Source organism: Rhinoderma darwinii, chromosome 12, assembly GCF_050947455.1.
Source record: "Rhinoderma darwinii isolate aRhiDar2 chromosome 12, aRhiDar2.hap1, whole genome shotgun sequence".
Lineage (NCBI taxonomy): Eukaryota > Metazoa > Chordata > Amphibia > Anura > Rhinodermatidae > Rhinoderma > Rhinoderma darwinii.
Window position 1 is genome coordinate 56,752,105 of NC_134698.1, and position 15,158 is coordinate 56,767,262.

At 41.0% G+C, this 15,158-nt stretch overlaps 1 protein-coding gene and 1 long non-coding RNA gene across 2 annotated transcripts in view; one reads left to right on the forward strand and one right to left on the reverse strand.

Annotated features, from left to right (window-relative positions):
• LOC142664551 (uncharacterized) overlaps window positions 1-12,007 on the forward strand; it is a 186,220-nt gene extending 174,213 nt beyond the window's left edge. The window contains exon 12 of the long non-coding RNA XR_012851314.1: window positions 11,493-12,007. This is a non-coding gene — a long non-coding RNA (uncharacterized LOC142664551). The remainder of the gene's footprint in view (window positions 1-11,492) is intronic.
• The window catches only part of ITPKA (inositol-trisphosphate 3-kinase A), a 128,190-nt gene that overhangs the window by 50,876 nt on the left and 62,156 nt on the right, over window positions 1-15,158 (reverse strand). The gene's annotated exons all lie outside the window — the stretch shown is intronic.

Sequence of the window (15,158 nt, forward strand, 5' to 3'; positions counted from 1 at the left end):
GCCCTATCTCTTACATAATCTGATCGGCGCTGTAATGTAGATAACAACAGTGGTTTTTATTTTGAAAAACAATCCTTTTTGAGCAAGTTATTAGCAATTTTAAATTTATGCTAATGACTTTCTTAATAGACAACTGGGTGTGGTTTTACTTTTTACCACACTGTGAAGAGAAGTGTATGACAAGGACCAATAAGCGTCATACACTTCTCATTGTTCAAACGCCAGCATGAGTCACAGCACAGTGTGATTGTGCAGTGAAAGAAGCTGGGCTGGAACAATGAGTAGTGTATGACACTGATTGGTCACTGATTGGTCCTTGTCATACACTTCTCTTCACACCGCCCAGTTGGTAAAAAGTAAAAACACGCCCAGTTGTCTATTAAGAAAGTCATTAGCATAAATCTAAACTAGCTCATAACTTGCTTAAAAATGATCGTTTTTCAAAATAAAAACCACTTCTGTTATCTACATTACAGCGCCAATCAGATTATGTAGGAGATAGGGCACTTATAATCTGGTGACAGAGCCTCTTTAACGCTAGTCTGCCAGATAATCGTCCTGTATAAAACCCCCTTTACGAATCCTGAGTAAACTGGTCATCGACAACAAACTTTTGTTGATTTATTTCGGCTGCATTGGTTGACAATCTAATCTGTATGGGGGCAGTCTGACTTTCCCGTATTCAGCCAACAACTGACTTATGTGTATGGTCATCATAACAGCCCCAGTGCATTATAGGAACTCGGCTAAAGCAGGCCATACACATTAAATAACTGTCGGCTGAACACTAAGTTGAACGTGCATGTTTATTTCAATGAAAGAGCGGGATAACTCACTGACATGACACTTCTGGCAGTAACTTATCTCCCAGTAGAACAAAGGATCGGGCATGTTGTAGTCCAAAAAGTTGCAATCATTCTTTAACCAATCCCCTGCTATCTGCTGCCTCCATACACATTAGAGTCATTGGCTGATCCTGTCAAAATCAGCGTGTTTAGACTACTTTAATGTGTATGGCCAGCTTTATTATGATGTAATAGATGACACAGGCTAAAACACAAGACTAGTGCAACATGAGAAATGTGATGCATTTAAAAATATACTAAGCTTTTTGCGTTGATATATGTATACTGTATATATGTATTCATTAACTGCAACTATCTTCAAATGTGAGCATTACCTTAATCACAAGAAAAGAAAGCCAACCAAACCAAGTAGAGTTTACACGTTCCCTCATGGAACTGCACATTATGTTTAAAGAGGCTCTGTCACCAGATTATAAGTGCCCTGTCTCCTACATAATCTGATCAGCGCTGTAATGTAGATAACAGCAGTGGTTTTTATTTTGAAAAACGATCATTTTTGAGCAAGTTATGAGCTAGTTTTATATTTATGCTAATGTGTTCCTCAATGGACAACTGGGTGTTTTTTTTACTTTTTACCAACTGTGCATTGTACAGAGGAGTGTATGAGGCTGACCAATCAGTGACCAATCAGTGTCATACACTACTCATTGTTCCAGCCCAGCTTCTTTCACTGCACAATCACTGTGCTGTGGATCATGCTGGGCTGGAACAATGAGAAGTGTAGGACACTGATTAGTCACTGATTGGTCAGCGTCATACACTCCTCTTCACAACACCAAGTTGGTAAAAAGCTACAAAAACGCCCAGTTGTCCACTGAGAAACTCATTAGCATAAATCTAAACTAGCTCATAACTTGCTAAAAAATGATCGTTTTTCAAAATAAAAACCACTGCTGTTATCTACATTACAGCACCAATCAGATTATGTAGGAGATAGTCAAGTTATAATCTGGTGACAGAGCCTCTTTAATGAGAAACTGAATCAATAACATCAAAGAATACTGGTGCTTAAAGAGGACCTGTCACCAGTTCCTGCAAAGTGAGTTATTGGACTTACGTAATTGCCGCTGTGTCTGTAAGTACCCCCCCCCACCCCGTTGCTGAGATATGTAAATCAACCGCTAGCTAGCCAAGTGAGACGCACGCAATGACGCTGGCCTAGGAATGTCTGGTGGAAACAACCTCACGCTGATAGGTCAGCGTCAGAGGCTCTCTGCTAGCTCCGCCTATTGAGAATTGCTGGTGGCCAAACCCACTTGGCTAGCCAGCGGTTCATTTACATATTGTCAAAAAAATAAAGAGGGGGCAATATCTCAGCAACGGGGGGACGCAGAAGTAAGGAACAAACACTGCTGGACTCAGACACAGCGGCAATTACGTGAGTCTAATAACTTACTTTGTAGGAGCTAGTGACAGGTCCTCTTTAAGATCATAAAAGGGGATTTACAATGTGTTACATTGCATTTTGCCAATGATGGCATCTCAAGTACAAACTCCATAGACTGTAGGTGTGCAGTACATTTTACTGAAACATTTCTTTAGGGATCTCAGAGTGATGCCAACAAGGACACCTCCGATGTAAAAGCATAAGTAAGATCAGGATGATAGAGTAACACTTCTAATTGGACTTCCAAAATAACAGGGATGGTACTGTGGGACATATGGATACTGTTTTCCATGGATTGTGTTAGTAAATGGGACACTAAGCATATGGAGCCTGTTATGGAGGACACCCGAAAAAGTGGGATCCCCTCCTGTAACATATGCCCTATTAGGGCAAATTGGCATCACAGAGAAGGACCCGCTTGATTTTCCAGTGGGAAAAACAGATAACAAAGACCGGCCTTGATTCTGGCAGACCCAGCACATCCATGTATTACATTCTCGGACATTCATTTAGATGGCCAGCCGCAGCATCTAGTAGTAATAACAGCAGATCGTCTGGGGGTTTTTGAAGCTGGACCCGTGGCCAGATGAGATCTCCCCTTTAATCTGACCTTATATAGAACTATTTTTTTGAAGAATCAGATGATATAATTAACTGAAACTTTCACTCCATATTCACTTCCATTTGTATGATTTCAATTATTGCAAGTTTATATTGAATCTTGATCTAATTGGACAAAAGCAATTGTTCCATCTATGGCTAAGCTAATAGAGTAAATGTAAAATTGTTCTCAAGCGATGTAGCACTATTTAAACAGGATTGGTCATTTGTGTAGGCTATATGCACCATTAGTAATGTATGAGTCTTTGTGGAGACTTCATTTGCAAACCTGGCTCAAGATTTTTCAATAACTTTGTGGCCCTGTGATCCTTTTGTATGAGACTTTTTCTAACAGTTTAGAATTTGGGAATCAGTAATTTTTAGCATTTTGGCTTCGCGTTCAAGTTTACTTTTGGCAAGAATAAACATAAATAAGTACTAGTGAGAAATCTAGAATGTTCTGTTCAATATTACGAAATAATACTACTTACAATGCCGACACCATACTGGCAGTACAACCCGATTATCAAGTACAGAAAAACTATTGCTTGACAACAAGATCATGGTTTTCATATATTATTGAATTTGGACACTAGTTGTGCTTTCTGTGAGAACACTTTTTAAGGTGGTTTTTATGATACTTATATAGAATACAATCTAAAAATCACAAGGGGTATTCATCTTTGCAAGTTAATATTTTGTTATCTACTCTGTTTATTTTTATTTTAACTTTTAGGCCTCATGCACTAAGCCATTTTTAAGCCCCGTTTTGTATGGGTGCATGATGGGCCCCCCATAGAGGTGTATGAGGCATTATTATATTACCATAGGCCTCCGATTTCATATGAGGCACACAGCGTTATTTCTGTTGGATTCTGCACGAATCCCACAGAACAAAAATTTGTGGCACATTTCATCAAGTGTCATTTTACGGAGATATTCTGCTAGGGGAGAATATCTCCTTCATACGGCGCCCAACCAAGTATGGTACTGCTGCACGCGGAGTCCCAGAGGACTCCTTGTAACTTATGTATTCACAATACAATCTGAAACACTAGCTCTGCTAGGCTCTCCTGTACTGAATCCATCTGAATTCAGAGGAGACTTGAATTATATACCATGGAGTTGGGAATAACCTGCTATGTCATATGAAGTAAATATGTGACTAAAGAGTATAACGGGGAAGAAAAGGAAAACAGTTTAGAAGGACTAATATTTGCCATCTACAGGGCCTGGCCAAAGGCTGCCATCTGGAGAAGTAAGGATGTCTTAGGATGGAATTTTCTTGTTTGATGCTCTTGTTTCCCCAGATATAAATGGCACAGAGGTACTTGGCTAAACCATGCATGGTAGTGAAGAATCAGAACCTATAACTTCTGGACGTACAATATGTATATGGTCGTCTTTACATATAACATGGACAAACCCAAAAAATAAAGACACAAATAGGTGGAACACTGTTTTAACGTCTAAATCATAATACACTCCTAAATTTCTGGCACCAGAAGAGGCACCAGTAATGCCAGAATATCAGAATGCATCTGTAAAAAGGTTTTTATCTAATCTATTGAGATAAGTCACAAATACAAATCATTGCCTTGATGCATCCATATCCTATGTATGTACTACAAGAGCTATTCGATGATCACCTATTATACATTAATACATTAGCCCTGGTACTTTAAATGCTTTTACCTTTTCTAAAACCAACATTACACTCTGACATTAAAGTAAAGCCTGCAAAATACAGAGTACAGCTCTCGGCTGTTTCCGTCAGCCCCATTGACCTAGAATGGAAAGGCAGGGCACATGCGTGACTACTGCTCCATCCAAAATTCTCACTGTGGTCGTGCAGTTAGGAGGAACGGGGGCTCAGGACCTCCTTTCTAGTGGTTAGTGGAGTTTCCAGCAGTGGTACCCAAGCAATCAGACATTTATCATCTATTCACAGAACTTAAAAATGGCTAACGCCTTAAATTAAATGTGTTTATTATAATTTTTGGTGGATTTGTTTGGTTTTTTTTAAGTTAACTTATGCAAATTGTTTTTAGCATTTTTTTTGGCCCATTAAGAGACTTCTACTTTAGATAATTTTTTTTTTAAATTTAACTTTTTAAAGAGGTATTCCCATCTTGGACATTTATGGCATTTACACTGATACAGCATAGCAAAACGTGCTCGGTTGTTTTTGGAAAACTCAGCCACCTCGTCAGAAACTGGCCAGAGCCCAGCGACAGAAGGAAGTACACGAGTCCTAGAGGTGACGTCTGCATCTATCAGACATTTATGGCATATCCTGTGTATATGCCATAAACGTCTGAGATGGGAAGATCCCTTTAACTACAATATCTCCTATATTCCCATACATTATGGAAGTGCATGATAGTATAAGGATATTTAGGCAGAGAAAATTCACCTGTGGCTCACTGTTGGTAATGCTGCTGTCTACGTGTCAGGTTCTGAGAGGAGAGCCTGAGCCATCTTCAAAATGAGAAAGAGATCATGAGTTTACAGTAATATCCTCTTCCCCCGTTCCCATTGGCCGTGAAGGTCAATGAGCTTTGGGCTCAAAACAAAAGTCAAATCATTGCAGGAGAAATCAGTTACAACTCCTTGAGATGCTGAACAGGAAGTTCAAGCACAATGGGGGAAACTAATTTACGTAGGTGAAAAATGCACCAAATTTATTAATAAGAGCAACCTTTTAATGCAAATCTACACCTGCAATGAGCTGGTCTGGATTTTCGTCATAACTTATGCCAATTTCTAGCATAAATTATAGTAAATTCCGGCAAAGGCCCAGCAACTTTTGGCTAAACCCCAACCCACTTTATTGCCACTTTCAGAAAGTGGCAAGAGAAGTAAAAAGTTGCAAATGGTAGCGCAACTATGGCTTGCGCCAAAATGTGCAACTTTTTTATGACAGAAAACTGGCGTAAACCTTTTGATATATTCCCCCCCAGTGAGTGATGATGATGCCCTCGGTAGTGTAGGACGTAAGAAAAAAAGTTTATGGGAGGCAGTGAAAAGGGAGTTAAAAAAGGTCATGTCCAGGCTAAATAGTGAACTTTCATATAGAGGGAACCTTTAAATCCCATGGAAACCATTTTCAAGTTAATACAATTGCATTAAAAGGATGTTACCAGAACCACCCTTTTACAAGCTAGAGTGATCCAATATGGCTGCAGAGCTCGGGGGAGTTTTAAATTTCCCCCCATTGAAAAAAACCTCTTAGCAGAATACAAGCTGTAAACAGTGTCCATATTCTGCTGATGTTCCTGTCCTTGCCCTGGCATTCAGCGCTTTTCAATCACGCAGGCGGCCCGATGACGTCATTGCACCGCTCGCGTCGTTCAGCTCCAGCAGATCTGCTTGAAAGAGAGCAGGCCTTCATTGCTGGAGGTAATGGGATTTGGTGAGTTTGTAAAGTGTATTTTTTTTTTAGTTAACAGTGTGAGTGGCATTATCTACAGGGGACCCTATATACAGGGGACTCTGGGGGGGGGGCAATATCTACAGGAAGCTCTATGGGAAGCACGATCTACAGGGGGCTGTATGTGGGGCACTATCTACATGGGGATATATGCGGGCCATTATCTACAAGGGGATCTATGAGGGCTCTATCTACAGGGGGCTCTATGTGGAGCAGTATCTACAGGAGGCTCTATGAGGGGGCACTATCTACAGAAGGCTCTAAGGGGGCACTATCTACAAGAGGCTCTATAGGGAGCACTATGTATTGGGGCACTATCTACAGGGGGCTCTATGAGCGCTGTCTACAAGGGGCTCTATGCGGGGCACTATCTACAGGGGTTCTATGCGGGGGCACTGTGTGTGTGGGACAGAGTGTATGGTGCTATTTTAATCAGGGACACAGTGTATGGTGGTATTATATTCAGGGGCGCAATGTATGGTGCTATTATATTTAGGGCCGCAGTGTATTGTGCTATTATATTTAGGGGTGTAATGTATGGTACTATAAGAATTTTATCTTTGTTTATAGGTGCAGAAATGTATTCAAAGTGAGAAGCTGACGACATCTGAGCGGCAAACTGCAAAAATGGGCCGTTGCCGGGAGAAGTCATCATAGTGGTCTGGACCGGATGGAGTAGAAAAGAGAAAAACTATTTACTGCTGGGGTTACATTGAATTTGCAAATGATCTCTGTACTGAGCTGTATTTGTGCTGGTACTATATATATGTACTGAGCTTTGTTCTGGTGCTGTATTTAGGAACTAAACTTTGTTCTGGTGCTGCATATATGCACTGATCTTTGTTCTGGTGCTGTATATATGTACTGATTGTTGTTCTGATGCTGTATTTATGTACTGAGCTCTGTTCCGGTACTATATATATATATATGTACTGAACTTTGTTCTGGTGTTGTATTTATGTACTGAGCTTAGTTCTGGTACTTTATATATGTACTGAGCTCGGTTCTGATATTGTGTGTGTGTGTGTGTGTATGTATATATACATATATATATATATAATATGTGTGTGTGTGTGTGTGTGTGTGTGTGTGTGTATGTATATATACATATATATATATATAATATGTGTGTGTGTGTGTGTGTGTGTGTGTGTGTGTGTGTGTGTGTGTGTATGTACTAAGCTTGGTTCTGCTGCTGTATTTATGTACTGAGCTTGGTTCTGGTGTTGTATTTATGTGCTGAGCTTGGTTCCTCTTGCTGTATATACGTACTGAGCTTGGTTCTGCTGCTATATTTATGTACTGAGCTTGGTTCTGGTGCTAGTATTTATGTACTGAGCTTGGTTCTGGTGCTTGTATTTATGTACTGAGCTTGGTTCTGGTGCTAGTATTTATGTACTGAGCTTGGTTCTGGTGCTTGTATTTATGTACTGAGCATGGTTCTGGTGCTTGTATTTATGTACTGAGCTTGGTTCTGGTGCTTGTATTTATGTACGGAGCTTTGTTCTGGTGCTGTATTTATGTACTGAGCTTTGTTCTGGTGCTGTATTTATGCTCTGAGCTTGGTTCTAGAGCTGTATTTATGCTCTGAGCTTGGTTCTGGAGCAGTATTTATGCTCTGAGCTTGGTTCTGGAGCTGTATTTATGCTCTGAGCTTTGTTCTGGTGCTTGATTTATGCACTGAACTTTGTTCTGGTGCTGTATATATTTACTATGCTTTGTTCTGGAGCTGTATTTATGTACTGACCTTGGTTCTGGAGCTGTATTTATGCTCTGACCTTGGTTCTGGTGCTGGATTTATGTACTGAGCTTTGTTCTGGTGCTGTATATATATGCATTAAGCTTGGTTCTGGTATTGTATATATGTATGAGCTTTGTTCTGGTGCTGTAATTATATAGGATATATTTATAATAAAATTGCAGGATAGATGAAATTGTTGCAATTCAATGTATATTTAAAGGGAAGCAGTCAGATAGTTTTAACCCTGTTAACCACCACCATGCGGTAATACATGACCTGACAATATTTCCAAACATTGCCCTGTATGTTTTTTCCAGATGCAGCAAAATCTATAAAATCAACTTTTAAAATGGCGCACAATGTACACTAATCTCTCTATAAAGGGTCATAGGGTGGTACCGCTATTCTGAAGAGTCACAGTCGTGCCTCCAATCCCACCTTTCTATGCTTGTCTGACATTCCCCTGGCTGTTCTACATCATTACCAGTCTCCTCCAACTTTCTCGGATGCGCCATTCCTTGTACGTCATGGACACACACCGTCCAGTGAGGTGTACTCTGTCTGGCTTCATCGCTGCACCACGCATGCCAGTGGTGTACAAGGCAACGCCGCATCTGCAAGAGTTGGAGGAGGCTGGTAGTGATGTAGAACAACCAGAGGGATGTCAATCTAGATCTGGGGGGCGCCATTTCAATTTTTGCATCAGGCAGCAGAAATGCTAGAATCGGCCCTGCCTGGAGGTATATAAACTTCCCCATGTTTAGTAATGGATTACCCTTGCTGGTAAAGTAAAAAACATATTAGAGATACAAAAATTCACTTGTATTATTTTTATTGTTTATCCAAGATGGAGACTCATTTTAAAGGGCTGTTCCTAACTTAAACATTTATAGCATATCTACGTGATGTGCCATAAATGTTTGATAGATGTGGGCCCATAAATGTCTGAAAGATGCAATCACACTTGTTCGTCTGTTTCCATAATTCCCATAGAAATGAATGGAGAGAGCAGCGCACATGCCATTACCTTTTCATTCATTCACGCTCTGGATGCAGCAGCCGGCGGCCACCTCACCAGGCGGTATTGGGGTCTTGTGAGGCCCATTCTGGAGATAGGTGGGGGTCCCAGAGCTGTGATTGGTATCTATAAAAGAGTATCCGGCACACCAATATAGAAAAAAAGGTATTTTTTTATTTTGTTTTTGTTTCTAATGCCAGTGGCAGAGTGCGACGTTTCGGTCTAGGTGTTGCCGTGCTGGGCAACTGAATTGACGAGCGCTAGTGGTGCTGATAGCGGCTGGCCGCTGTATCATAGCGCCATGATACAGCGGACAGCCGCTATCAGCACCACTAGCGCTCGTCAATTCAGTTGCCCAGCACGGCTCAGTGCCTGATGAAGGTCACCTAGACCGAAACGTCGCACTCTGCCACTGGCATTAGAAACAAAAACAAAATAAAAAAATACCTTTTTTTCTATATTGGTGTGCCGGATACTCTTTTATATTTATGTTTGGGTTGGGCCCCTATCCGTGCAAAACCTCACCCTTCCACGTATCTGGTGCTATCTGAACCTTTACACAAATGTGATTGGTATCTATCAGACATTTATGTTTAAGTTGGGCATACCCCTTTAAATTATAACCACACTTTTGTCCTTTAGTTTACTTTGCTTGTTTAAGATGAGTATTTTTGTCCATTCACTGCCAAAGTTATTTTCTAAATTTTGCTCATTTTGCCTGTGCATGAATATTAAGAGTTAACCCCTTTCTAAACAGGTATAGGTAGGTTTATGACGTCTCAGTTCTCTGATGAAGTTTGTAATGGGAGATTCAGATTCTAGACATTGTACCGCAGTACAATGCTTGGTATAAACATTCGATCACTTACAATACACACAACAGCGTATGTTCTGCACAGTTATTGAACCAGCAGGAACACGCAGAGAAATGTACTGCAGCAAGTGCAATCAAGCAGAATTTTAAACTTTGGATGTTAATTGTGAATATGAAGATACGATGTCACTCAAGATCAGTACAAAATGAATCAATCGAAATATTTTTTAATGTTACTGTGCACTTATTATAAAAATGATGCACAGTACCAAAATCCCAGAATATCAAATTATAAAAATCACCATTGAATGTGGGGAAAAAAATAAAGTATTAACCTTGGTTTTTAATTAACTAGATAAAACCATTGTCTACTTTAAACAATCTCTTTTTGCTAGAAGGGTCCCCTGAGCACAAGCAGATTACAGGATGTCGATCTGCTTGGACCCTCAGTGATCAGCTGCAATCAGTGGGAGTACCTGGAAAAGTAGTAATTTTCCTGCAGTGCCACCATAGGGGAAATAAAGCATTACACAGATCTCATTAAAATCATTGGGCTAATGCATAGACATGATAGGTCCTCCAGAGCGTGAAACGCTCTGCAATTGCTAGTTCTCTAATATGGTATTTGAAAATGGGCTATCTCAACCAGAAAATCCCTTGAATTTGCTTTTTTAAAAAGGTAAATCAGAACAAAGCACCACTTACCTTACTGTCCAGGCTCTGCATTACATTAATATTCATTACACCTGGATCTACAGATTCAACTTCATGATCAGTCTCCATTATTTAAACCTCCGACAACTTAAGACAACGTACGCAAACTGCATTGCTCTCTTCGCTCTCCTGTCAGTTTCCAGAAGATGATGATGAGATCCTTTAATATATAACTTTTCCCAAGTGTCTTAAGCCTAAATGAGCTACTGCAAACTCAATAACTGTTCTCCTCCCATTAATCAAGCTTTGCAATTATATGTCTCCAATGCCAGCTTTAAAATAGTAGTGGAAATAGCGTAAATTAGTCCAGTTCCCCAAGGAGCAAAAAACTGGAACGTTATAAAATCTGTGCCAGCCAACATGAAATAGGATAGGGCATTTATGGCACAGAAAGTGAAACTTAGAACAAATATATGGAAAATCTTGATATAAATTAAATTACTTTTAATATTAACGAGCAACTCTTAAGATAAACGAATGAGTTATATACTTTTGTTACCTGTTGAACTTTGTTTGTCTCCTGTAGCCTCATCTTCTAGTCAGAGCCAGGCCCCATGCACACGACCGTAAAATCGCCCGTAATTACAGACTATAATTACGGTCCGTAATTACGGGCCCATTAATTTCTATGGCCGACGGACACCTTCCCGTATGTGTACGGGTGGGTGTCCGTGCCGTAGAAACCTGCCAAAAAAAATAGGACATGTCCTATTTTATTATTTTACGGACCGTGCTCCTATACTTTATAATGGGAGAACGGCCCGTAAAAACGTCCGGCTGTCCGCGCACACATGTTTAGAGTTATCTAATCACCCTGGAGTATAAGAAGGGCCCTGCCCCTTCACTCATTGGCCTGAGCATTGTTGTGTTTACCTGTGTTAGTCTTGCAAATAGTCACTTAGTGTTTTCCATTTCCCAGTGTTCCCGTTCCTGCTACTTGTATCCTGTGCTACCTTGTTCCTGTACCTTAGAGAGTTGGAGTCGTGTTGTGCCACCGATCATGTCTGCTGCCAATGTCCCATCCGAGCCTAACCATTGCTACTGTCTGAAATACCACAGGTACCCTTATACTTGGACTATAGACTTTACTTGGTACACTGTGTGGCCAACTGCTATCCCGCTACGGCGGTACAGCCCTTTGGGTCCACATACCCACACCCGTAGACTTTGAATGGAGTGGCAGCTCGCATGCTCGACCGCCACACCATTCAATGTCCTTCTCACTACAGTCGAGTAGTTAGGAGGAACAGAGGTTTGAGACCCCCCGTTCTCGTGATCAGTGGGGGTCCCAGCGTTGTGGCCCCCTTCGATCAGACTATTATCACGAATCTTGTGGATAGGTGATAATTGTCAATTCTTGGAATACCCCTTTAATGAACTGAACTTGGCCAAATTTGATGAATTTAATTTCCCCCAACTGCACTGTTATCAGTATTGTTCTTGGTCATAAAGCGAGGAATTCCAATAATTTGAACTATAATGCTGCATGTTAATGCTAGAAAATGAATGACAACACATTCTGATCTTGCGAGATCACGCTGTGCTGTGAGAGTAAATACCACAGAAACTTTACCGAAGTGTCGGGAGTGTGAATAGACATCGCATCCTGGCTGGAGGCAATGTCTATTCACTCTCAAGACACTTCGGTAAAGTTAATGTGAAAGTATTTGACAGCACAGCGTGATCTCGCGAGATCACGCGGTGCTGCGAGTACACCTAAAAATGAATGGAGATAAGTGTATGACGCTGATTGGTCAGCGTCATACACTTCTCTTTACAATGCCCAGTTGGTAAAAAACCGCCCAGAAACTAATTAGCATAAATCTAAAATTGTTCATAACTTGCTAAAAAACTATCGTTTTTCAAAATAAAAACTACTGTTGATATCTACATTACAGCGCCGATCACATTATTTAGGAGACAGGGCACTTATAATCTGGTGACAGAGCCTCTTTAACTTCAATCTCACCGGTTGCTAGACAAAATCACGGTTTTACATCAGCATTAGTTTGTATACATGACCCTTATTGTATTCATGCTGCAAGATGTAAGAGGACCGACCCCTGAACAAAGATAGATATTATAACGCCGCCACTATTGCCTCACTTTTACTACTAACCATTTCTTACCACAAACTACCATGTAGATTGCTATACTCCTGGGTTTTCACAAATTGCCTTCTAGACAGAAGAAATATGACTGCAGGCTCTCTATTTGAACCATTTCAGATATGTGTATGTGTATATATATATATATATATATATATATATATATATATATATAAAAAACTAAGAGGACAAACTATAATCTGCAGTACCACTCCTTTTCTTGGCAAGCTACATTTTTGGCACCCTCCTAAGTAAGGTGTGTTTGTCCATGCACCTATGGGGTGAGGCATTCATGAGTAACCTAATGGAATGCAATCTTGAAGCAAGATCAGGAAGGTGACCACAAAACAGCCCTTATTATACTTTTATCTCAAACACACTATGCCAAAAATACTTTTTATTATTATAAGGCTTCATTCACATCTGCCCTAGGGTCCCATTCCGTCGGAGCTTTCCATCGGAACGGGACCCTGACTGATACAAACGGAAACTAAAGGTTTCCATTTCCATTACCATTAATTTCAATGGTGACGGATCCGGTGCCAATGGTTTCTGTTTGTCTCCGTTGTGCAAGAGTTCCGTCGTTTTGACGGAATCAATAGCGTAGTCGACTACGTGGCTGGAGGACAATTCTGAGGCCTAATATGGTGACATTCCAGAGCAGGCGCTAAGGCCATGTGCCGCTTCAGCCACTCCTGCACCATTGGTCTGAGGAATGACTTCCTCAGCTCGAGTTCTATATCAAGGGCAGATCTTTCATCAACAGTGGGTTGCTCTCCTGCTGACACCCTGCACTCAGTCTCTGAGACCTCAGCTCAGACTCATGGCACAGACTTCATGCTAGTCTGCTTCTCGGACAGAGGCTCTGACCCTGATCCCTCCACTATGTTGGGGGTCCCACTACAGCCGACATGGAGTCAGAAACAGGTGGACTACAATTGCCGCAGTTTGACCTGTAATTTTATTATTTGCATGTGCCTCTTAACCCCTTGGTGACTAGCCTATTTTAGGCCTTAATGACAAGAAAGGCAGAAAGGGACCTCAGAAGGCAATGGTGGAAGCACGGATATTTGGCTCCCCTTCGGTGAGTGTAGCGGAGCTCGAGATAGCCGGCGGAAATAAACGGCTCCGGAGAGCGGCAACTTTTGTACATATAATTTATTGATTAACTTTTATAAACTTATTTTTGGGGGGAATAGAAAAAGAGCAGCAATTTCGCCACTCTTTTTTTGCGTCTTAAATTTACAGCGTTCACTGTGTGGTATAAATAACATAAGAATTTTATTCAGCGGGACATTACAATTGCGATGATACAGAATTAAGATAGTTTTACTACTTTTACACTGTAAAAACACATTTTTGTAAAAATTATTTGTCATACCTTTTTTATTTTTCCGCCGATGCAGCTGTCTGAGGAATTTTTTTTGTGGGACAACTTGTCGTTTTTACTGGTACCATTTTGGAGTACATGCGACTTTTTGAACACTTTTTAAATCAAATTTTTTTTGAAGGCAGGATGAACAGAAAACAGCATTTCTGCCATTGTTTTTTATTTTTAACGGCGTCCACCGTGCGAGTTAAATAATGGAATCTTTTTGGGGACGTTAAGGGTGCGGCGATATATATGTAACTTTATTACTTTATATATATATATATATATATATATATAATATATATAATAAAGAATTTTGTAAAGAGAAAAAGTGGGTTTTTATTTTTTTTTAACTTGGAATATTTATTTATTATTAACTTGATTTCAACTTTTTTTTATTTTGTAGCCCCACTAGAGGACTTCACTCTGTGATCATTCACTCTTATAATACACTGCAATACTTCTGTATTGCAGTGTATTACTGCCTGTCAAAAACCACTGGGAAGCGGCGGTCACTATTAACCGCCGCATCTGGGGGGTTAAATGGGCGGGATTGATGTTGATTTCGATCCCACCCACTCAAGCAGGTCTACTGCTGTAACGTCCGTGGTCGCTGACAACGAACTCCTTCCATCCAGTCGACGCCCTTCTCTCCAGAGATGTCTGCACAAACGGCCGTCCTGTTCCACAGCGACCACCAGGGTGCACTCGCGAGCTCAGTCCAGACTTAAACCAAAGCGCAGGCATGTGGGTGATTGAGCTAATTGCTCCCAGAGCACCCTGGGCCATAAGAAGGTCCCAGCCCCATACTCCCATGCCTGAGCATTGTTTGTCGTATCCTAGTTTGTCTTGCAAATGGTCTCCTAGTGTTTTCCAGTTCCAGTATTCCCTGTTCCTGTATCCTGTGTCCCGTGCTATCCTGTTCTAGTGCCGTGCTGTAGACGTGCTGTACCTACACTCCACGCCTGACGTCTACCTGCTGCCTAGTCCCAGCCGAGCTTGCTACTGTCCGAGCTGCCACAGGTGCCTTATACGAACTGTGACGTGCACCCTGTTGGCAAGCTGCCATACCGCCAAGGCGGTACAGCCCAGTGGGTCCACGAAC